The 24,114-nt window shown below is 45.2% G+C and overlaps 1 protein-coding gene across 2 annotated transcripts in view; it reads right to left on the bottom strand.

Annotated features, from left to right (window-relative positions):
• XPNPEP3 (X-prolyl aminopeptidase 3) overlaps window positions 1-24,114 on the bottom strand; it is a 720,273-nt gene that overhangs the window by 695,535 nt on the left and 624 nt on the right. The gene's annotated exons all lie outside the window — the stretch shown is intronic.

The raw sequence follows: 24,114 nt of genomic DNA, 5'->3' as shown, positions 1-24,114 counted from the left end.
AGAATCAGCAGGGTGGATAAAAATCTATGATTTATTTTTTTTATCTAAAAAAAAAAAAAAACTGATTTTTTTTACATTTAAATCTGATTTTTTTTATATAAAATGCTTTTAGAGGAAAATATATTACCATCCAAAAGATTATTCCATCATGAAATAAAGCCGGAATTAGTACGGCCATACAAGGAGATTGACCCCTGACCTCTGTAGGGGCAGAAAGCAGAGAAAGGTTTAAATACTCCCCTCCCACCACCAAACACCAGTGCTTCCAAAATACCAGAGTAAAGGGTGGTGGATACACACATGAAAAAAATAAATAAACAGGAGAAGATATTTCATCATATCAACCCCAAGTAACTAATAGGGAGGGAAATAAGGGCCGTCGTGGTGATCTCATGGAAAATGAATTACCGGTAAGTACTAATTCCGGCTTTCCATATCATCACCACGACGGCCATACAAGGAGGTATATCAAATATGAATCTACGGGGGGGACACAGACTGAAGGACTTTTTGTCCGAAAGACATATCAGTCTTTTTGAAAAGGTCCAATCTAGGGAGATCTCCTCAAGGGAGACACCCGCTCTTTCTGCTTGAGAAGACGACATTGCCCTAGTAGAGTGGGCTCTGATATTATCAGGGCAAGAAAGATTCTGTAAGGAATAACAAGAAGCGATGGTAGCTTTAATCCATCTGGCAATGGAGGACTTGGAAACCTTCTGCCCCTTGTTTCTTCCTCCAAAGTGGATAAAGAGGCAGTCTGACTTCCTAAAGTCTCTAGTGGTTTCTAAGTAATCCAGTACTGCCCGTTTGACATCAAGTGAATGAAGGGTAGATTCCCAATCATTAGAAGGGTTGTTAAACAAAGAAGGAAGAGTGATCTGGTCTTTATGAAACTTCGAGACTACTTTCGGGAGAAAACGCAGATCTAGTTTTAGAATTATTTTGTCATCCAGGACCTGTAGATAGGGCTCTCTGATTGATAGTGCTTGTAGTTCACTTATTCTTCTGGCTGAGGTGATGGCAACCAGGAATGCAGTCTTGTAGGATTTTAGCTTCAGAGAGCAGTCACTCAGAGGTTCAAATGGAGGATGTGATAGTCCCCTAAGGACAACGTTTAAATCCCAAGTAGGAACCCGAGACCTTAGGGTCGGACGTAACCTCATTACTGCCTTCATGAATTGCTTTATCCACCTATGGTTTGCCAGTTCGGTGTCGTAAAAGCAACTGAGAGCTGATACCTGTACCTTGGGTGTGGATGGTCTTAATCCCATGTCGAAGCCCTTTTGTAAAAAGTCCAGAATCATTTGGATGTTTGGGGCTGAGGTATTCGGTGAGGGCAAACCTGACCACGAGCAGAACCGTTTCCAAATCTTCAGGTAAATTGAAAAGGTGACTTTCTTTATGGAAGCTTTTAGGGTTGAAATTACTGCATTCGATAGTCCCTGATATTTTAGGATCTGGGTCTCAGGATCCAGGCTGCCAGGTTGAGGAAGTCCAGGTCCGGGTGTAGAATCGGACCTTGGTGAAGGATGTCTCGTCTCTTTGGTAGAATCCAAGGATCCTCAGGATTGGGAACCAGCTCTTCTTCGGCCAATAGGGTGTTACTAGTATGACTGAAGTACCATCCTGTATGATCTTCTGTACCACCCTCGGTATTAATGGAAGAGGAGGGAATGCATAGTGGAGACCTCGGTTCCATCTAAGAGAGAAAGCGTCCAGAAATGTCGGGCTGTCTCTGGGATGTAGGGAACAGAAAACTGGCAATTTTGAGTTTACTCGAGTGGCAAAGAGATCTATTGTTGGACCCCCCACTTGTCTGATATCATCAGGAAGACTTCCTCGTTTAAGGACCATTCTAAGTGCTCTATCTTTGCTCGGCTTAGGTAGTCTGCTTCCACATTTAGGGACCCTTTCAGGTGGACTGCAGACACTGACTGGACATTCGCTTTGGCCCAGGTGAATATCTTTGCCGACAAATCCAGCAGGCTGCTCGAGCCTGTGCCTCCCTGATGATTTAAATACTTTATCACTGTCATATTGTCTGACAGGACTCTTACGTGATTGTCTTGAAGATGACTCTTTGCTTGCTTTAGAGTTTCCCAGACTGCCATCGATTCTCGAAAATTTGACGACTGTAGACTAAATGATTTTGGCCAGACTCCCTGGTAATAAACATCTCCCACCTTCGCTCCCCAACCGTACTGGCTTGCATACGTGGTGATCTGGGCATAGGGATTTTTTGACCACATCACCCCCATGGAGATATTGAGCCTGCTTTTCCACAAGGGAGGGAGGTTTTTATCTTTTGAAGGGATGATCACCTTCTGGTCTAGGGAAGATTCTCTTCTGTCCCAGACCCTGAGGATCCACATCTGCAGGGTTCGGAAATGGATCTGACACCACTGAACGGACGGTATGCAGGATGTGAGGATCCCCAGGAGACTCATTGAGTCTCTGATGGAGTAGAACATCTTTGAGTTGAAGATGGAGATTCTCTTTTGGATGTCCTGTATCTTGTTCAGAGGTAAACAGGTTATCAGTTTCTGGGAATCCAGAATTACCCCCAGGAACTGGATCTTTGTTGTCGGATCTAACTGTGATTTTCTTATGTTGATCAACCAACCCAGTCCCTCTAGGGTCTGACGGAAAAAAATCTAGATCTCTCCGCAGAAGAAGAGCAGAACTGTTTGAGATCAGGAAATCGTCTAAGTATGGGAAGACTGTCAGACCTTCCTTCCTTAGATAAGCAACTACCTCGATCATTAGTTTTGTAAAAACTCGAGGGGCTGATGATATGCCAAAGGGGAGAGAGGTGAATTGATAATGGAGAATTCTGCCCAGATGGTCTCTGACTGCGAACCTTAAGAACCGCTGAGAGCTGGGATGTATCGGGACATGATAGTAGGCGTCGGTCAGATCGACCGAGCACATTACTGAGTTGTTCTGGAGAAGAGGAACTATGGATCTTAGGGTCTCCATCCTGAATTTTTGATAGGTAATGTACTTGTTCAGGCGCTTTAAGTTTATTATTGTGCGATAGGATCCCTCCTTCTTCACTAGGAAGAGGTTCGAATAGAACCCTTTTCCTTGTTCGGATCGTGATACTTCCATCACCACCCCTTTTGCGAGTAGTTCTCGAATGCCCACGTGAATAGGATGATTGACATCTGGGATCGCAATTTTGGTGACTATAAATCTCTTTGGGGGAGAATGCGAGAATTGTATTCTGTATCCTGACTCTACAATCCTCAGAGCCCAGGAGTTTGAGGATATCTCCTCCCAGCGGGGAAGAAACATGCTCAATCTCCCCTCCACCCTGATGTCACTGGTTTCCATTCCCTTTTTGGGGAGCAGAGGCGGGAGCCCTACCCCTCCACCTTTGGGATAACTGAAACGGCCTGATTTGCCCTTACCACTGTACTGGCTACTTTGGTTGGGAGGGGCACGAAAGGGATACCTCCTCTTAAAAACTTTCTCCTCTGGAAACCCCTTCTTTTTATCAGAGGCCTTTTCTAGGATGTTTTCTAGTTCTGGTCCGAATACATATTCTCCAGAAAAGGGGATGCCACATAGTCTGGATTTTGACACTTTGTCTCCCGACCAGCATTTCACCCATAAGGCACGTCGAGCTGCATTGGACAGACCCGCATCCTTTGCTGCAAAACGTACCGACTCCGCAGAGGCGTCCGCTAAAAAAGCTGTAGCAGATTTTAACAGGGGAACAGCACTCAAAGACTCATTTGTTGAGGAATGGCTGGAGGCCCTATCCTCTAACTCTGAGAGCCAGATGAACATAGATCTGGCAACTGATGTGGCTGCTATGTTCGATTTAAGCGTGAACATGGCTGCCTCCCAGGACCTTCTCAATAGGCCATCAGCCTTTCTATCCAATGGATCTTTGAGCTGAGAGGCATCTTCGAATGGTAGGCTGTTTTTTTTATTGAGCCTAGATACCTGGGCGTCAATTTTAGGGATGGTATTAAAGGTCTTAGCTTCTTCTTGATCAAAGAGCAGCCGGTTCAGGAAGGATCTGGCAACTCCTAGTCGTTTCTCCGGATCTGCCCATTCATCCAAAATCATCCCCTTGATATTATCGTTAATAGGGAAGACTTTGGATTTTTTCACCCTGAGACCCCCTAACATCTCATCTTGTACTGATGGAGTAGAAGGTACCTCTTCTACTCCCATAGTAGCTCTGACGGCTTTTAAAAGCTTGGGCATATCCTCAGAAGAGAAATAAAATTTCCTTCTGTTCTCTGAAAATTCTCGTTCAGAGAGCTTATCTTCATCCTCCATATGTCTAGCGGAGGAAGCCGATCCGCCGTAAACTTTAGAATCGGATGAGATATAATCGTCTGATTTGTGGCGTTTGGCGGGGTGCTCCGACACAACAGGTTTCTCTGTTTGAAGAGTAGAAAAAAACGCAAAGGAGGATTTAATCTCTTCCTGCATCATGGATTTAATCTCGTCCATGAGGGACGGCTGTTCCTCACGGACAATTTTAGCAATGCAATCCCTGCACAACTTCTTAGGGTGGTCATCAGGAAGTCGATTAAGGCATGAAATACACTTTGATGACTTCTTGGGCTCGCTCAGAGATTCCTTAGCGGTCTGGAATAGCCAAGAAAAAAAAAACATTAATCCAGGGAAAAAGACCCCCAAATAATGTGCCCAGGTGTGAGAGGAAAACTCTCCCCTATGGGGAACTTACGGACGGCAGGGTAGAGGCCTCAGTATGCTCAGACGCAGACATCCTGAAGGATAGCCAGAGAGGGGAGCACTCACCGCAGGACGCTGCAGCAGGAGGATCCATTTGAATTCTCCCGCCTCCAGAAGCCGGCCGCGTCACTTCCGGAAACGTCACAGCTAACCGGAAGTGACAAATTTATATAGCGCCGCATGGCGCTGGGAGCACAAATCGGCATGGTTTCTATGAACCAGCGGGCGTCCTGTGCTCCAGGAGCAGGCCCCAGATCAACCGGAGGAGAGTCTCTCCCTTTTCCGCCGGAGCAGGTACGCGACTCCATTCCACTTCTGCCTTCATCTCCACGGCTGCCCGCGGAGACCTTTCTCCGCCCCCTGTCCTCTGTAGGGACAGGAAACACTGGTGTTTGGTGGTGGGAGGGGAGTATTTAAACCTCTCTCTGCTTCCTGCCCCTACAGAGGTCAATCTCCTTGTATGGCCGTCGTGGTGATGATATGGAAAGATTAGTTTTTTAATTATGTAGAATAAGGCTGTATATTTAAAAAAAAATTGATAAATAATATCCATTAATCCATTCACAATGTCATGCTCTTCCAGAGGTTTTTCTAAGGGTACTTTCACACTTGAGTTTTTCTTTTCCAGCATACAGTTCCATCACAGGGGCTCTATACCGGAAAAGAACTGATCAGGCATATCCCCATGCATTCTGAATGGAGAGTAATCCGTTCAGGATGCATCAGGATGTCTTCAGTTCAGTAGTTTTGACTGATCAGGCAAAAGATAAAACCGTAGCATGCTACGGTTTTATCTCCGGCAAAAAAAACTTTAGACTTGCCTGAATGCCGGATCCGGCATTTTTCCCCATAGGAATGTATTAGTGTCGGATCCGGCATTCAAAATACCGGATCCGTCCTTCCGGCCTGCACAGACCGGTAAAAATGTGAAAAAAGATACAAGATGGATCCTTCTGTCCGCATGACAAGCGGAGAGATGGATCTGCTCTTGCAATGCATTTGTAAGACGGATCCGCATCCGGATCAGTCTCACAAATGCTTTCCGTCACATGGAGATCTCCGGCGGGCAGTTCCGACGACGGAACTTCCCGCCGGATCACAGTGCCGCAAGTGTGAAAGTAGCCTAAGATTATTGGGCAGTTTCTCTGCCTACAAGATATTATCACAGATGCTTGGTTTACTTTTGCAGTTCTCAAAATTGAATTTGACTCAGCAGAGATCACATGCCTCTTCTTCACAGCAAAAATGTTAGAACATGAACAGAGTTGAGAAAAAGACCTTAATCCTAACTTCTACAAACCTGAAAAGTTGTTATTCTAAAAATCTTCATCTACTTGCATATTATAAGTTATACCAGCAAGAATTAGTCTTTATGTAGAAAACTATGATTTAAATCAAATCCACCCTGAGAATCAGGGTAACATATTGAAGTTTGTTTTCCTGTTAACACTTGCTGTATTACGCCAAAAAAAAGTGGATTAAAATTTCAACTCTATTTTGCTTTACTTCCTGCGGAATACCTAAAGAGTTTAAGTTTATTTAATCAGATATGAATAAATTTTAGAAAAGAGAATAATGGGTGAGCACTCTAGCACTTGGACCTATTAAAATGTATTAACCCCTTAAGGACACAGCCTTTTTACACCTTAGGACCAGGCCATTTTTTGAAAATCTGACCAGAGTCCCTTTAAGTGCTGATAACTTTAAAACTGTTTGACTTATCCAGGCCGTTCTGAGATTGTTTTTTCGTCACATATTGTACTTCATGACACTGGTAAAATGGAGTCAAAAAAAAAAATTTTTTTGCACCAAAAAATACCTAATTTAACTAAAATTTGAAAAAAATTTGCAAATTTCAAAGTTTCAGTTTCTCTACTTCTGTAATACATAGTAATACCCCCAAAAATTGTGATGACTTTACATTCCCCATATGTCTACTTCATGTTTGAATTGTTTTGGGAATGATATTTTATTTTTTGGGGATGTTATAAGGCTTAGAAGTTTAGAAGCAAATCTTGAAATTTTTCCGAAATTTACAAAAACTCAATTTCTAGGGACCAGTTCAGGTCTCAAGTCACTTTGCGAGGCTTACATTATAGAAACCACCCAAAAATGACCCCATCTAAGAAACTACACCCCTCAAGGTATTCAAAACTGATTTTGCATACGTTGTTAACCCTTTAGGTGTTGCACAAGAGTTATTGGCAAATAGGGAGGAAATTTGAGAATTTCATTTTTTTGTCTAATTTTTCATTTTAACCCATTTTTTCCACTAACAAACCAAGGGTTAACAGCCAAACAAGACTGTATCTTTATTGCCCTGACTCTGCCATTTACAGAAACACCCAATATGTGGCCGTAAACTACTGTACGGCCACACAGCGGGGCGTAGAGTGAAAGGTGCGCCGTTTGGTTTTTGGAAGGCTGATTTTTATGGACTGGTTTATTTACACCATGTCCCATTTGAAGCCCCCTGATGCACCCCTAGAGGAGAAACTCCCTAAAAGTGACCCCATCTAAGAAACTACACCCCTCAAGGTATTCAAAACTGATTTTACATACGTCGTTAACCCTTTAGGTGTTGCACAAGAGTTATTGGCAAATGGCGATGAAATTTGAGAATTTCATTTTTTTGCCTAATTTTCCATTTTAACCCATTTTTTCCACTAACAAAGCAAGGGTTAACAGCCAAACAAGACTGTATCTTTATTGCCCTGACTCTGCTGTTTACAGAAACACCCCATATGTGGCCGTAAACTACTGTACGGGCACACAGCGGGGCGTAGAGTGAAAGGTGCGCCGTTTGGTTTTTGGAGGGCTGATTTTGCTGGACTGTTTTTTTGGCACCATGTCCCATTTGAAGCCCCCCCTGATGCACCCCTAGATTATAAACTCCATAAAAGTGACCCCATCTAAGAAACTACACCCCTCAAGGTATTCAAAACTGATTTTACAAACTTTGTTGACTCTTTAGGTGTTGCACAAGATTTAATGGAAAATAGAGATACAATTTCAAAATTTCACTTTTTTGGCAGATTTTCCATTTTAATATTTTTTTTCCAGTTACAAAGCAAGGGTTAACAGCCAAACAAAACTCATTATTTATGGCCCTAATTCTGTAGTTTACAGAAACACCCCATATGTGGTCGTAAACAGCTGTACGGGCACACGGCAGGGCGCAGAAGGAAAGGAACACCATATGGTTTTTGGAAGGCATATTTTGCTGGACTGGTTTTTTTGACACCATGTCCCATTTGAAGCCCCCCTGATGCACCCCTAGAGTAGAAACTCCAAAAAAGTGACCCCATTTTAGAAACTACGGGATAGGGTGGCAGTTTTGTTGGTACTAGTTTAGGGTACATATGATTTTTGGTTGCTCTATATTACACTTTTTGTGCGGCAAGGTAACAAGAAATAGCTTTTTTGGCACCGTTTTTTTTTTGTTATTTACAACATTCATCTGACAGGTTAGATCATGTGGTAATTTTATAGAGCAGGTTGTCACGGACGCGGAGATACCTAATATGTATACTATTTTTTTTATTTATGTAAGTTTTACACAATGATTTCATTTTTAAAACCAAAAAAATGTTTTAGTGTCTCCATAGTCTAAGAGCCATAGTTTTTTCAGTTTTTGGGCGATTATCTTAAGTAGGGTCTCATTTTTTGCGGGATGAGATGACGGTTTGATTGGCATCTATTTTGGGGTGCATATGACTTTTTGATTGCTTGCTATTACACTTTTTGTGACGTAAGATGACAAAAAATGGCTTTTTTTACACCGTTTTTATTTTTATTTTTTTACGGTGGTCATCTGAGGGGTTAGATCATGTGATATTTTTATAGAGCCGGGCGATACGGACGCGGCGATACCTAATATGTATACTTTTTTTTTATTTATGTAAGTTTTACACAATGATTTCATTTTTGAAACAAAAAAAATCATGTTTTAGTGTTTCCATAGTCTAAGAGCCATAGTTTTTGGGCGATTATCTTGGGTAGGGTATGATTTTTGCGGGATGAGATGACGGTTTGATTGTTACAATTTTGGCGTACATGCGACTTTTTTGATCACTTTTATTACCTTTTTTGGGAAGTAAGGTGGGCAAAATTTCAATTTCATCATAGTTTTTTATTTTTTATTTTTATGGTGTTCACCGTTCGGGTAAAGTAACATGACCGTTTTATAGATCAGGTCGTTACGGACGCGGCGATACCAAACATGTGTAGGGAATTTTATTTTTTTCATTTTTTATCAGTGATAAATGTGTTTTTTGATTTTTACTTTTTTTTCACTTTTTTTTTTGACCCAGACCCACTTGGTTCTTGAAGATCCAGTGGGTCTGATGTCTGTATAATACAGTACAGTACAATATATATTGTTCTGTACTGTATTTTACTTACACTGAACAGATCTATGCCTTTCAGCACAGATCTGTTCAGCACCATGGACAGCAGGACGCCTGAGAGGCGTCCTGTTGCCATGGGAACCTTCCCCGTCTGCTCAGAACTTCGCAGACGGGGAAGGGTAAGGAGGGGATCTCTCGGGGGGCTCTCTCCCTCCCCATCGGGGGGCTGCAAAGGCACAGCAGCCCCCCGATGGGAGAGGGAGGGAGCTCCCTGCGCTGTTAACCTTTTCCATACAGCGGTCCGTACGGACCGCTGTATGGAAAGGGTTAAACGGCTGACATCGCATCGCAGATGTCAGCCGTTTATACCAGGGTGCCAGCAATGTGCTGGCACCCTGGTATCCCCACTAGACACCAACGATTATACAAGGGGAGGCGGGCGGGGGATCGCGATCCCGCCTGCCGCACCGCCCGCCTCCCGCACCGCCCACACCGCCCGCAACCCTCCCCCTGCACCTCCCGCCACCATAAAAATCATTCGGGGGTGCAGGGGGGGGGGTAAATAAAACTTTTTTTTTTGGCATATAAAGTTTCTGATCCCCGCGGTCAGGGACTGCGGGGACCAGAAACTTCAGAAATCGCAGCAAACCGCAGGTCTGAATTGACCTGCGGTTTGCCGCGATCGCCGACATGGGGGGGTCACGGGACCCCCCCCCGCGCATTTAGCCTAGGTGCCTGCTCAATGATTTGAGCAGGCACCGGGTTCCGATCACTGCCAGCCGCACGGCAGTGATCGAAAATACACAGGGCGTACATGTACGCCCTGTGTCCTTAAGTACCAGGGCACAAGGGCGTACCTGTACGCCCTATGTCCTTAAGAGGTTAAATCAATTTATTGATACATGTACAGGTATAAAATCAATTAAGATAGGTAAAAACATGAAAATGCTGTTGCCAATGAGAAAACAATGTGCTGGAATCTCACAATTCACATATACACAATCCTTGCAATGTCCAAATAATGTAGGCTATCAGGATGGTAGTGTTTGGACGCGAATCCACTACTCAAGTGTCAAATCTCTGGTATGGATATAAGTTCTTATCCCATATATATATAAATCCGCGTCAAGCGTAAGTGGATATCCAAGACATAGTTATAATAATAGTAGTAGTGATTGTCTCTTCCACAGAGTTTCCAAAGCAATCAGTCTCTGACGTTATCTCAAGCTTAATAGCCGTAGGTATTATTTATAACCTCATGAGTAGATCAGTGCTTTGAGAAGGAATAGTTCTTACCTTCCTTCCTATCCAAACGAGTGTCGAGCGGTGCGGGTTAGTACCGGCGTCACGCTTCCAACTTCTCTCGCCGGCTGTCCCGAACTATCGCGGGAGTTGGGGCGGGACTTGGTTAGTCCGTGCCTGTTGATCTTCCGGCTGGAACAAAGAAACTGCCTCTTCGGTCTGTGTTTACTTGTTCCAATAGTGATTACTGCAACTGCAATATTCGTAGCGTGGCCACGCTAATAGTCCAGTGCTCCAGACTAAAAAAAATACCTAGTAGCCATTGGCTCCTGAACTGAAAAATTTAGGAGCCAAATCAAATTTTTAGTCGCCAAATCGAAACTGAATCAAAATTTTGCTATCGTGACAACGGTACGCTGATCAGATCGGCGTAGGGTTGTTTTGAAACCAAAATTTTGATCCGCTTTCGTCACCATAAAAAAGTATTTTGATACTCAATACCGCGCCAAAAAAAAACCCAAAAAAAGCTGCGTGCATTTAGCATTTTATGAAACGTTCGGTCCATAATAGAACAGTCCTATGCTATTTTTTGGGGTGACAAGGTGACTAAAAAAATGGCGAATGCTCACCGCATAGGAGATATTTTTTAATAATTTAATAGTTTAGACTTTTCGGACGCAGCGCTATGTAATATGTTTATTTATTTATTGTTTATATATTTTATATGTAAAATTGGGAAAGGGGGGATTTAAACTTAATATTTTAGGGTACTTTCACACTAGCGTTTTTCTTTTCCGGCACTGAGTTCCGTCACAGGGGCTCTATACAGGAAAAGAACTGATCGGGCATATCCCCATGCATTCTGAATGGAGAGTAATCCGTTCAGGATGCATCAGGACGTCTTCAGTTCAGTCATTTTGACTGATCAGGCAAAAGATAAAACCACAGCATGCTACGGTTTTATCTCCGGCGAAAAAAACTGAAGACTTGCCTGAAAGCCGTATCCAGCATTTTTCCCCATAGGAATGTATTAGTGCCGGATCCGGCATTCAGAATACCGGAATGCACCCGCACTAAATCCGGACCCATTCACTTCTATGGGGCTGTGCACATGAGCGGTGATTTTCACACATCACTTGTGCGTTGCGTGAGAATCGCAGCATGCTCTATATTCTGCGTTTTTCACGCAACGCAGGCCCCATAGAAGTTAATGGGGCTGCGTGAAAATCGCAAGCAAGTGCGGATGCGGTGCGATTTTCACGCACGGTTGCTAGGTGACAATCGGGATGGAGACCCGATGATTATTATTTTCCCTTATAACATGGTTATAAGGGGAAATAATAGCATTCTGAATACAGACTGCATAGTAGAAGGTCAATATAATAAACATTGGTGGCGCAGTGCGCCCCCCCCCATCATCCCAATATAATAAACATTGGCGCAGTGCGCCCCCCCCATATAATAAACATTGGTGACGCAGTGTGCCCCCCCATCACCCCAATATAATAAACATTGGTGGCGCAGTGCGCCCCCCCCATATAATAAACATTGGTGGCGCAGTGTGCCCCCCAACACTCCAGTATAATAAACATTGGTGGCGCAGTGCGCCCCCCATCACCCCAATATAATAAACATTGGTGGCGCAGTGCGCCCCCCCTCAATATAATAAACATTGGTGGCGCAGTGCGCCCCCCCCCATATAATAAACATTGGTGGCGCAGTGCGCCCCCCCCCATCACCCCAATATAATAAACATTAGTGGCGCAGTGTGCCCCCCCATCACCCCAATATAATAAACATTGGTGGCGCAGTGTGCCCCCCCCCCCCCAATATAATAAACATTGGTGGCTCAGTGGGAAGTGCCAATGAGGGTTAAAAATAATAAAAGAAAATTTACTCACCTCCTCCAGTTGATCCGTAGCTGCCGATCTCCTGTACTTACTTCTTTCTTCAGGACCTGTGGTGACATCACTGTGCTCATCACATGATCCATCACCATGGTAATGGGCCATGTGATGAGCTCAGTGACATCACCACAGGTTCTGAAGAAAGAAGTAAGTACAGGAGACCGGCAGCTACGGATCAACTGGAGGAGGTGAGTAAATTTTCTTTTATTATTTTTAACCCTCATTGGCACTTCCCACTGAGCAACCAATGTTTATTATATTGGGGGGGGGGGGGGCACTGTGCCACCAACGTTTCTTATACAAATACAGGAGGCGGGTGCCGGTATCAAATAGCCGGCACCCGACCTTTGTGACAGGGGGCTGCGATCAGCTACAATTAACCCCTCAGGTACCGCACCTGAAGGGTTAACTCAACTGCAGCTGATCGCAGCTCCCTGTCATAGAGGTCGGGTGTCGGCTATTTGATTCCGGCACCCGCCTCCTGCATTTGTATTACAGGTCAGTTTTCTTCATTGGTGGCGCAGTGGCCACAGCCCCTCCCCTCCTCCTCCCGTCTCTTCTTATTGGTGGAGGCGGCGGCAGCAGCAGCACAGGGGGGGAGGGAGAGACTCCTCCTGCACTGCTGAGAACGATCATCAGCTCCTGTGCCCCGCCGCTGTATTGAGCAGAGCTGCGGCGGGTCTAGTCGCAAATGGCGACAAGACTAAAAAGTCTTGTCGCCATTTGTAAATTCTAAGTCGCATTGGCGACCATTTTGGTCGCCATCTGGAGCCCTGTAGTCACGGAGGTACTTCTCACAGGTGTCCGGGCCAGACGCGTTTCGGGAATTAGCCTTCCCTTCCTCAGTGGTCACCACTGAGGAAGGGAAGGATAATTCCCGAAACGCGTCTGGTCCGGACACCTGTGAGAAGTACCTCCGTGACTATTAGCGTGGCCACGCTACGAATATTGCAGTTGCAGTAATCACTATTGGAACAAGTAAACACAGACCGAAGAGGCAGTTTCTTTGTTCCAGCCGGAAGATCAACAGGCACGGACTAACCAAGTCCCGCCCCAACTCCCGCGATAGTTCGGGACAGCCGGCGAGAGAAGTTGGAAGCGTGACGCCGGTACTAACCCGCACCGCTCGACACTAGTTTGGATAGGAAGGAAGGTAAGAACTATTCCTTCTCAAAGCACTGATCTACTCATGAGGTTATAAATAATACCTACGGCTATTAAGCTTGAGATAACGTCAGAGACTGATTGCTTTGGAAACTCTGTGGAAGAGACAATCACTACTACTATTATTATAACTATGTCTTGGATATCCACTTACGCTTGACGCGGATTTATATATATGGGATAAGAACTTATATCCATACCAGAGATTTGACACTTGAGTAGTGGATTCGCGTCCAAACACTACCATCCTGATAGCCTACATTATTTGGACATTGCAAGGATTGTGTATATGTGAATTGTGAGATTCCAGCACATTGTTTTCTCATTGGCAACAGCATTTTCATGTTTTTACCTATCTTAATTGATTTTATAACTGTACATGTATCAATAAATTGATTTAATAAATTTTAATAAGTCCAAGTGCTAGAGTGCTCACCCATTATTCTCTTTTCTATTAGCTATACCTGACCAGAGGGTGGGTGTCCCTCTAATTTGGGCTAGTAGCACCTGATTCCATAATCAGCTTGAAGTGAGCCACCATATTGAAAATACATGAATAAATTTTAGGGGGGTTATTTCTAAATTAGATCATTTATGGGTCCTTCCCTTTCTGACCAACCCCCATGTATATATATATACATCTGCAATCGGGTACTTAAAGATGGCAACCGCTCGCGGCAGAGACCAGGGCTAATGTATGTGATCGACGATAACATTGATTGCACACATTTATCCTCTTAGATGTCGTGGTCAAATGTGACCATTGGATCTGGAAGCTAAAATAATCGGAAACATGCACTCCTGGCCATGCAACGGCTACCCTTAGTGGGAATCTGGGGAGCCGGATGGTGTGTGCAGAAGCCTCCATCCTCTTAAAGGGGTATTCCCATCACATACAATTGGGGCATATTGCTAGGATATGCCCCCATTGTCTGATAGGTGCTGGTCCCAACGGAGCGGGGAGAGCTGTGGCTGGAGGACCACAGGTGGAGAGGAGTCTATGGGAGTGGCAATCTAATGATTGCTCGTTCAAGTTCCCTGGGAGAACTATTAAAAAGTGTATATACAGTCGTGGCCAAAAGTTTTGAGAATGACACAAATATTAGTTTTCGCAAAGTTTGCTGCTAAACTGCTTTTAGATCTTTGTTTCAGTTGTTTCTGTGATGTAGTGAGATATAATTACACGCACTTCATACGTTTCAAAGGCTTTTATCGACAATTACATGACATTTATGCAAAGAGTCAGTATTTGCAGTGTTGGCCGTTCTTTTTCAGGACCTCTGCAATTCGACTGGGCATGCTCTCAACCAACTTCTGGGCCAATTCCTGACTGATAACAACCCATTCTTTCATAATCACTTCTTGGAGTTTGTCAGAATTAGTGGGTTTTGTTTGTCCACCCGCCTCTTGAGGATTGACCACAAGTTCTCAATGGGATTAAGATCTGGGGAGTTTCCAGGCCATGGACCCAAAATGTGAACGTTTTGGTCCGCGAGCCACTTAGTTATCACTTTTGCCTTATGGCACGGTGCTCCATCGTGCTTGAAAATGCATTGTTCTTCACCAAACTGTTGTTGGAAGAAGTTGAAGTTGGAGGGTGTTTTGGTACCATTCTTTATTCAAGGCTGTGTTTTGGGGCAAAATTGTGAGTGAGCCCACTCCCTTGGATGAGAAGCAACCCCACACAAGAATGGTCTCAGGATGCTTTACTGTTGGCATGACACAGGACTGATGGTAGCGCTCACTTTTTCTTCTCCGGACAAGCCTTTTTCCAGATGCCCCAAACAATCGGAAAGAGGCTTCATCAGAGAATATGACTTTGCCCCAGTCCTCAGCAGTCCATTCACCATACTTTCTGCAGAAGATCAATCTGTCCTTGATGTTTTTTTTTTTGGAGAGAAGTGGCTTCTTTGCTGCCCTTTTTGACACCAGGCCATCTTCCAAAAGTCTTCGCCTCACTGTGCGTGCAGATGCGCTCACATCTGCCTGCTGCCATTCCTGAGCAAGCTCTGCACTGGTGGCACTCCGATCCCGCAGCTGAATCCTCTTTAGGAGACGATCCTGGCGCTTGCTGGACTTTCTTGGACGCCCTGAAGCCTTCTTAACAAGAATTGAACCTCTTTCCTTGAAGTTCTTGATGATCCTATAAATTGTTGATTGAGGTGCAATCTTAGTAGCCACAATATCCTTGCCTGTGAAGCCATTTTTATGCAACGCAATGATGGCTGCACGCGTTTCTTTGCAGGTCACGATGGTTAACAATGGAAGAACAATGATTTCAAGCATCACCCTCCTTTTAACATGTCAAGTCTGCCATTTTAACCCAATCAGCCTGACATAATGATCTCCAGCCTTGTGCTCGTCAACATTCTAACCTGAGTTAACAAGACAAGACGATTACTGAAATGATCTCAGCAGGTCCTTTAATGACAGCAATGAAATGCAGTGGAAAGTTTTTTTTGGGATTAAGTTAATTTTCATGGCAAAGAAGGACTATGCAATTCATCTGATCACTCTTCATAACATTCTGGAGTATATGCAAATGGCTATTATAAAAACTTAAGCAGCAACTTTTCCAAATTCCAATATTTATGTAATTCTCAAAACTTTTGGCCACGACTGTATATTTTAAAAATATTTTTAAAAAATTAAAATCTCCCCCCTTTCCCCAAAATAAAAATACACAAATAAAATAAACATCATAGGCACTGCCAAGCACAAAAATGTCCATAAGTCGCAATTTTTTTGTCAAAGGACTATTCCCACCAGTGACAATGGGGGCATATCACTAGAAAATGATCGTCTTACCAGAAAAAAAAACCTCAAAATGATAAATTCTACGTTTCTTCCATCGCTTCACCTCCCAACAAACTGAATAAAAAGTGATTAAATAAATAATTACTCTTACCGGTAATTGGTTTTTCCAATAGCCTCCACAACGGCACTTATTGGGGAGTGTCCCCGCCTCGGACAGGAAACAACGACGTAGAAGCAGAAGATTTAAGAACCTCCTCCCCTTTACCTAGTCAGTCAATAAGAGAGGACACGGAAGTGATGCCAAGATAAATCATGTATTAATAACCAAGGACAATTACATCATTAGAAGGAAAACAATAAGTCTTTACAAACTTAGACCCATGTAATAATATTTTAGGGAGGGAATCCCAGTGCCGTTGTGGAGGCTATTGGAAAAACCAATTACCGGTAAGAGTAATTATTTATTTTCCCTAACGCCTCCACAACGGCACTTATTGGAGGATTAACAGAGTAATAGGATCTAGGGAGGGACAGCAGCAGAAAGTACCCTGCGCCCAAATGATAAGTCCTGGTTCTTAAGGATATCCAGCCTATAGTGATTGAAAAAAGTCATAGGATTGGCCCAGGTTGCGGCTCTACATATCTGTTCTAATGATACAGATGCTGCCTCCGCCCATGAGGATGATACCGCTCTGGTGGAGTGAGCCCTTATTCCCACCGGGGGTTGGAGGTCTTTCTGCAGGTAAGCTAACTGGATCATGTTTTTTATCCATCTGGATATCGTAGGTTTGCTTGCCCCGTGACCTTTGTTGGGCCCTTGGTATTGTAAGAACAGTTGGTCTGAGTGCCTGAACGATGAAGTTCTGTTGAGGTAGCAGATTACCACCCTTCTTACTTCCAAGTTGTGGTAATTCTTCTCCTTTTCCGAGGTTGGTGAAGCACAGAACGAGGGCAGTGATATTTCTTGTTCGCAGTGAAATCTAGACACTACCTTAGGTAGGAAGGCTGGGCAATGTTTCAGAATTATGCGATCATCGAAGATTGTCAGATAAGGAGGTTTATATGAAAAGGCTTGGATCTCCCCGACTCTTCTAGCCGTTGTAATGGCCGTAAGGAATACTGTCTTCAACGTCAGAAGTCTCAGGGATATATCTTCTATAGGTTCAAATGAGGGAGACATTAGTACAGACAGTACTAAATTAAGATCCCAGGGAGCAATGGTAGGACGAACTACAGGAGTCTTTCTCGTTGCGCCCTTGAGAAAACGCTTTATTAAAGAGGATTCTGACAACTTGACGTCCAAAAACACACTAAGGGCTGATACCTGCACTCTAAGGGTTGCTGGCCTGAGGCCTTTGTCAAGTCCGGCTTGAAGGAACTGCAGAATTTGAGGAATGTTGGGCAAACTCGCGTCACCCGCGAATTTCTGAAAGGCTTTCCAGGTCCGCATATAAATTCTGGATGTTATGGGTTTCCGGCTGAGCATAAGAGTAGAAATAACTGAATCCGAGAGTCCCTTTTTTCTTAAAGTGTTGCGTTCAGTCTCCAGGCCCTCAGGTTCAAGTTTTTGACGCTTGGGTGATCTACTGGGCCTTGATGAAGGAGATCCAGAATGGATGGGAGGACCCAGGATTCCCCTGCTGAAAGGTGAAGTAGCAAGGGGAACCAGGATCTTCTCGGCCAGTGAGGGGCTATAAAGATTACCTTGGCCTTCTCTTCCTGTACCTTTATCAGAGACTTCGGTATTAGGCTAAAGGGAGGAAAGGCATAGAGAAGGCAGTTTGGCCATGGTCGGGATAGGGCATCTATCCATAATGGCTGGTCCTTTTGGGAGAGGGAACAGAACTGTTTGGTCTGTTTGTTGGACTTTGTCGCAAACAGATCTATTTCTGGAGTCCCCCACTTGAGACACAATTGGTGAAATATTTGTGGATTTAGGGACCACTCTCCCTCTTTCAGAGTTTGACGGCTGAGGAAGTCGGCTAAAGTATTTTCTTCTCCTCTGACATGTAAGGCTGTAAGGGAAATCAGGTTGCTCTCTGTCCAGGAGAAGATTTTTTCGCTTACGGCTGCTAGGGAGCGACTCCTGGTTCCTCCCTGTTTGTTTAAATAGGCGACCGCGGTAGTATTGTCTGAGAAGACTTTTATACTTTTTGGTGATGTAGGCGTTAAGAGAGCGACCATGACTTTGTATACCGCTGAGAGTTCTTTTAAGTTGGAGGAGGCTTGTAGTAGATCCGCTCCCCAAGTGCCTTGGACCACTTTCCCACCTGAGTGACCCCCCCAGCCGATGCTGCTGGCGTCTGTGGTTATGATCATTTGATCTCCTTGTCTCCAGGAAACACCCGTCTGAAGGTGTTTTCTGATTCTCCACCACAGAAGAGATGTTTTTACCGATTTCGGAATCAATACTCGCTTTTCTAGGGCCGAGGAGGTGCCATCCCAGGAAGATAGGAGGAACGCCTGAAGTGGTCTTGTGTGGTGTTGGGCCCACCTTACTGACTGGATCGTGGACGTAAGGATACCTAGAATGGTCATGAGGTTCCTTATCGTTGTGGATTTTTGGCTGCAGAAAAGCGAGACTTTTTCCTGGAGCTCGATCTGTTTGATCTGTGGAAGAAAAGACATTAATCAATGGGAATCTAATGTTACCCCTAAAAAGGTTTTGCTTTGTGCTGGATTTAAGTCTGACTTTTTGAAATTTATTATCCACCCTAGGGTGGTAAAAAATTTCTGAACATCTGCTAGGTGCGACAGAAGGGTCTCTTCACAGGGAGCAACTACCAGAAAGTCGTCCAGGTACGGTATAATTTGGATGCTTCTTAGGTGAAGGGCTTTGACGACATCAGACATAACTTTTGAAAACACCCTTGGGGCTGAGGAAAGCCCAAAGGGAAGGGCTATGAACTGAAAATGACAGAGCCGGTTATTTATATAGATAGCGAATCTCAAATACTTTTGATGGGCCACAGCAATCGGGACGTGGTAATAGGAGTCCTGAAGGTCCATGGTCGCCATGAAGCAGTCTTGGGGCAGGACATTTATGGTGGATCTCACTGACTCCATCTTGAAGCGTTTGTAAATGATAAACTTGTTTAAACCTTTTAAGTTAATTATTAGTCGATAGGTCTTGTTGGGTTTTTGGATTAAGAAGACAGGGGAGTAAAACCCTTTTCCCTGTTCTTCCGCAGGACCCTGACAGATTACTCCTTTCTGAATGAGTGATGTAATTTCTGACTCTAGGCAGGATTGTTTTTCTTGATGAGGTAGGATTTTGTTGATCATGAAATGATCTGTGGGTATTGACAGAAACTCTAACTTTAGGCCATGACTTAGGGTGTCCACTACCCAGGGAGATGCTCCTATATTTTCCCAGACGGCAGCAAAGTAGATTAGTCTGCCCCCCACTTGATGTCTAGCTTCATTGTTTTGAGGATGAAGCATTCTCGGTGTTAAAGAGAAACCTTCTACCCCTACCTCTGGAGGGCTGCCACCTCTTTGAACCCTCTTTTTTCTTAGGATCTCCTTTGGGCTTTCTTTGATTCCGAAAGGAACGCCTCTGATGGAAATAGCGGTTCTCTATAGGGAAGCCCTTCTTCCTGTCCGCCGCCTGATCCAGAATATCATCCAAGGTGGACCCAAATAGTCTATCGCCTTCACACGGGATGGAGCATAGGCGATTCTTTGAGCTCGCGTCCCCTGACCAGGTGCGGAGCCAGACAGCTCTTCTTGTGGCATTCGATAAGGCCGCTGACCGGGCAGAAAACTTTACTAAGTCTGCAGATGCATCGGCAAGAAAATTAGACGCCTTCTTTAGGGCTGGTAGGGAAGCTAGGATTTCTTCCCGCGGGGTACCCGCCGCCAGATGATCCTCTAGCTGGTTCAGCCATACTGAGAGTGTTCTTGCAGTACAGGTGGAAGCTATACTTGGTCGCAGCATAGCTGTGTTAGTCTCCCATGATTTCTTTAGGAGGCTCTCACACTTTTTGTCCATGGGGTCTCTGAGGAGGCCAGTATCCTCAAAGGGTAGCGAGGTTCTTTTAGAGATCCGGGCTACTGGTGCATCTACCTTTGGGGTTTTTTCCCACAGGTTAGAATCAGCATCATCAAAGGGGTATTTGCGTTTAAAGGCACCCGATATAGCCACCCTTTTTTTTGGATCTTTCCATTCCCTTGCAATGAGGGACTTGACATTATTGTGAATGGGGAAGGTTCTTTTCTTCCTTTCCCCTAACCCCTGGTACATCCGGTCTTGTACAGAGTGAGCCTCCTTCACCTCCTCGATGTTCATAGTTGCTCGGATGATTTTTAAGAATCCATCTGTCTCTTCCGGCAGAAAGAGGGGTTTACCTGAGTTGTCTTCAGAGGAGGAGACTACCTCAGAAAAGATTTCCCCTTCATCCCATTCACACCCGGCGTCAGAGGCTAGGGATCTTTGAGAGGTGGATGGTCTTGGGGATGACGGCATTCTTAGGTCTACTGCGGAATTCACTTCTTCCTTAATTATTGACCTCATGGACTCGAGCAGGGAAGGGGATTCCTCTGAGACAATTTTTTCTGTGCACTTGGGGCACAGAGGTTTTTTTGACTTGGAGGAGAGTGCTTTGCGACAAATGCCACATTTTTTCCGTGCCAAATCTCCACCAGGCGGCTTCAGGGTCGCGGTCTCTCTGGCCGGGCTGAGGGCAGAGGCTGAAGGATCCACGGGTTTTCTGGCGGTGTCCATATCTCCAGGGCTTTGCATCGTCCTCGTAGCACGAGGACGCTGTGTTTGAGGAACTCTTTTTAAAATCCGCGCCGCTGGAGCTCCGCCTTCTCGCGAGATTCTCTTGCCCAAGGAGAATCTCACCCGCTGACGTCACACGCCGGACGTCGGATCCCGCGATAGTCTCTGGCAGCTACCGCACATGCGCCCGGGGACACCTGCAACCAGGACTTACCCCAAGGAACAGGAAGGGAGGCAATGCGTCCCCGCGGGCCCGTTCCCTGCTCCAGCCCTCCCACATGAAGTGGGGAAAACCCCAGGATCGAGGTGAGGCTGGGCGGAAGAAAAGTTACTCCTGCTACAAGAGCGGCTTCCACGTCTTCCGTCGGACAGGAAACAACGACTGACTAGGTAAAGGGGAGGAGGTTCTTAAATCTTCTGCTTCTACGTCGTTGTTTCCTGTCCGAGGCGGGGACACTCCCCAATAAGTGCCGTTGTGGAGGCGTTAGGGAAAAGAATAATACACAGTCCAAAATGGTATTAACAAAAAACTAAATTAGCCTTCACACAGCTTCACGGCAGCAGGCTTTCTCACTGTGCCTGCGTCGAATACTGAACAGAACGGCGCAGGCACGAGATTTACACGGCAGATGGGGCCAGCAAGAGAACCAACGATGGCCTGGCCCTGTCAATCAAAACAGAAGGGCATGGAAATGAAGTTAGCGAACGGAGCCTCCAGGAGCAGGTGCAACGCCCCCCCCTGCTCCTAAAGACTCATTTGCATATAATAAAAGTTAAAATTACGTAAAAACGGGGGCATACTTAAATAAAAGAAATGCAGAGTTAAATTTAGGGCTGCAGCTAACGATTATTTGAATAATCGATTAGTTGTCGATAATTTAATCGTTTAATCGGGAAAAACACCAAAATTACAAAACAAAGAGGTTTATATGATTTTACTTGAAAAATTATGTTCAAAGGCCATATTAAAACAAATTGTGGATGGCACTGTTATGGGGAGGGGGATCTGTGGATGGCACTGTTATGGGGAGGGGATCTGTGGATGGCACTGTTATGGGAGGGGGATCTGTGGATGGCACTGTTATGGGGAGGGGGATCTGTGGATGGCACTGTTATGGGGAGGGGGATCTGTGGATGGCACTGTTATGGGGAGGGGGATCTGTGGATGGCACGGTTATGGGGAGGGGGATCTGTGGATGGCACTGTTAAGGGGAGGGGGATCTGTGGATGGCACTGTTAAGGGGAGGGGGATCTGTGGATGGCACTGTTATGGGAGGGGGATCTGTGCACTGTTATGGGGAGGGGGGGGGGATCTGTGGATGCCACTGATAATGGGGGGGGGGATCTGTGGATGCCACTGATAATGGGGGGGGGGGGCTATAGATGACACTATATAGCATCTTATGCTATATGTCATCCACAGATCCCCCTCCCCATAGCAGTGCCATACACAGATCCCCCTCCCCATAGCAGTGCCATACACAGATCCCCCTCCCCATAACAGCCCCGGCCCGCTGCTCACAGCAGACTATTCTGGCAGTAACTTTTACTCAGCGCATCTTTATTACCTTACAATGAAGCTTAGGTAACAGGCAGAGCGGGCGGCGGCGTAACGTCACTCACTCACGTGACGCACCTGCTCAGCCCACTTTATGAGTAAGTGACGTTACGCCGCCGTTCGCTCTGCCTGTTACTGGAGCTTCATTGTAAGGTAAAATAAAGATGCGCTGATTTAAAGTAAACCGCCCGCATAGCAACAAATCAGTGATTATTCGATAATTGGATTCATCGACAACGAATCCCGTAATCAAATATTATCGATAAAGTCGATTAATCATTGCAGCCCTAGTTAAATTCAGATGACATTTTCACATCTCGAATGTCAGCCTGTTTAACAGTGAAAATTAGGGTGACAGAAACCCTTTAAATGGTGCAAATAGAAAGTACAACTTGTCCCGCAACAAAGAAGCCCACATAGGGCTACATGAACAGAACTCCGGAAAGGCAGGGAGTAATAAAATCAAACCACAAAAACAGAAAATAACTTAGTCCTTAAAAAGGGGTTGTCTGGTTACCAATCCTGATGAACTATCCTTAGGACAGGTCATATATTAGATCGGCGGGGGTCCGACACCCTACTTCTACCTTACAGCAGCAAAGTGGAAGGCTAGTTCCACACGAGTGTTAGGCATCTCTGGCAGGGAGCAGCTTGCAGGAGATGTCTGGATCCGGTGTTCTGCCAGATCTCTATACCTTGCAAAAAGTCTATACCGGAAGTGACGCAGCCGCATAAGAATAAGCTTGAGGAGGGTGTGCGTGGCGCTGCGCACATCCACTGGCTTAGGAAAGAATCGTTGCAGCGCCGCGATAGAAGTACTTCGTGCACCGCGCGTGCGCACTTAGGGGTATAGAGATTTTGCAGCGCAAAATGTTGCATCAGATCTCCCTACCCCCGAGTGGCACGTGCGCACAAATCATCAGATGCAGTTCATCCTGATTTGATCTGACGATTTGTGCGCACTCACGGGTAGGGAGATCTGCTGCAAAATCTCTATACCCCTAAGTGCGCACGCGCGGTGCACGAAGTACTTCTATCTCGGCGCTGCAACTATTCTTTCCCTCCTCCAGCTCCAACGATCACCCTCCTCCAGCTGATTCCTGTGCGGCGCGTCACTTCCGTTATAGACTTTTCGCAAGGTATAGAGATCTGGCAGAACACCGACACTGCCGAACGCTAGGTGACACCCACCGGTCCCATTCACTATAATGGGGAGTGGCAGAGATCTGTCCGCAGATGAGAAACAGGCCTAGTTCCTGCTTCTACAGCTGTAAATACATTGCTGGCTTGCAGGTAAACAGTGAAGAGACTGCCCCCGCAGGTGAAGTTGGTTAGCGGGGGTGTCGGGAATCAGACCCCCGCCAGACTGATATTGATCACCTATCGTGAGCACAAGTCATCAATATCAGAAACCAGACAACCCCTTCAAAGGGTTAACTGGGAACTGTAAAATTTAAATTACCATGAAAATAAGGCTACTTTCACACTAGCATTTTTTTTCGGATTTATCATGCATCTGCAAAAACGCTTCCGTTACAATAATACAACCGCATGCATTCGTCATGAACGGATACGGTTAAATTATGTTTTCTATAGCCAAGACGGATCCGTCATGAACACTATTTAAAGTCAATGGAGGACGGATCCGTTTTCTACTGTGCCAGTGAAAACAGATCCGTCCCCACTGACTTA

This window comes from Bufo bufo, chromosome 9, assembly GCF_905171765.1.
Source record: "Bufo bufo chromosome 9, aBufBuf1.1, whole genome shotgun sequence".
NCBI classification, from domain to species: domain Eukaryota; kingdom Metazoa; phylum Chordata; class Amphibia; order Anura; family Bufonidae; genus Bufo; species Bufo bufo.
The sequence above is the reverse complement of the archived record's forward strand: the minus strand, read 5'-3'. Positions and strand labels throughout refer to the sequence as shown.